Source organism: Corvus brachyrhynchos, unplaced genomic scaffold (genome assembly GCF_000691975.1).
Source record: "Corvus brachyrhynchos isolate BGI_N302 unplaced genomic scaffold, ASM69197v1 scaffold1, whole genome shotgun sequence".
Taxonomy (NCBI): Eukaryota; Metazoa; Chordata; class Aves; order Passeriformes; family Corvidae; genus Corvus; species Corvus brachyrhynchos.
This window is the reverse complement of record NW_008237222.1, coordinates 4,143,417-4,144,311: the sequence shown is the minus strand read 5'-3', so window position 1 is coordinate 4,144,311 and position 895 is coordinate 4,143,417. Positions and strand designations below refer to the sequence as shown.

The following is an 895-nucleotide window of genomic DNA, read 5'->3' as shown; positions in this document are numbered from 1 at the left end:
TGGGGAAAACACTGCTGAGCAGGGAGCTCCGAGAGAGTTGGTTGGGAGCAGTAGGGAAATCTCAGTGTGGGGAAAAAAGAGGATGAGCTGGAAGGTAAGGGCAGGAGCGTGTACGATGGGGGCGGGGAGGGGGCCTTCTCTTATTTCTGAAAAAAGTATTTCACTTCGAGTTCTGCTCTATGCCTGACTCCCCTGTCCCACTTCCCGGTGGTATTTGACGCTTTTGAAGAAGATAAAGGGTAGCCAGGCTCTCTTTTAAACATTTTTTTTTTTAAAAATTGTGTGTTTGACTGACTTCTGTGGCTATGTTGGGGGGGGGGGCGGTTTGTTCCAATCCTCAATGAAGTCGTTTTATATGACAGCTTTTCTCTGACCTTGGTGAAATGCCGGAATTGTAGGGAGGGGAATGTGCCAACACGTAACCTCAGAGTTATCTGGCTTTTCAGTCTGTGAATCTTTTTGTAGCTCGGTAGTTACTTGACGACCCTCTGGAGAAGTAGTTCAACATGTGAAATATATATGACCTTTAAAGATGTAGCAGAAATGCTCTGTTGTAGGTTGTTGTGTTGGGGAAGAGCTTTATTTCTTTTTAAAAGGGATTCTCTGCTTCTCAGAAGTTTCTAGGCAACTTGAACACTGCAGTAAATCTAAATTTTAATCTTAATTTAGAAGTGCGTGTAAAACATAATCAGAATGTATATTCTCTGTATTGATTAACAATGAAGGTGCTGTTAACCCATGTGCTTCATTCCTTTTCTGTCATCATCTTTTTCTCCATGATGAAGTAAGAGTAAGCATATGATGCTGTTCACTGCAAAAGTTTGAGAGAGCTGCCCGCCGGGTTAATGTAGTTGACATTCTCGAAAGGGCCGATGTGAAAAGCGGGTGGTGGTGC

General features: G+C 43.2%; 1 protein-coding gene across 2 annotated transcripts in view; it reads left to right on the top strand.

Annotated features, from left to right (window-relative positions):
* Positions 1-75: 75 nt before the first annotated feature.
* RPS6KA5 (ribosomal protein S6 kinase A5) overlaps positions 76-895 on the top strand; it is a 75,414-nt gene continuing 74,594 nt past the window's right edge. For both annotated transcript variants that reach the window (XM_017728993.1, XM_017728994.1), the window contains exon 1: positions 76-94. The gene's annotated coding sequence lies outside the window, so the exon portion shown is untranslated. The remainder of the gene's footprint in view (positions 95-895) is intronic.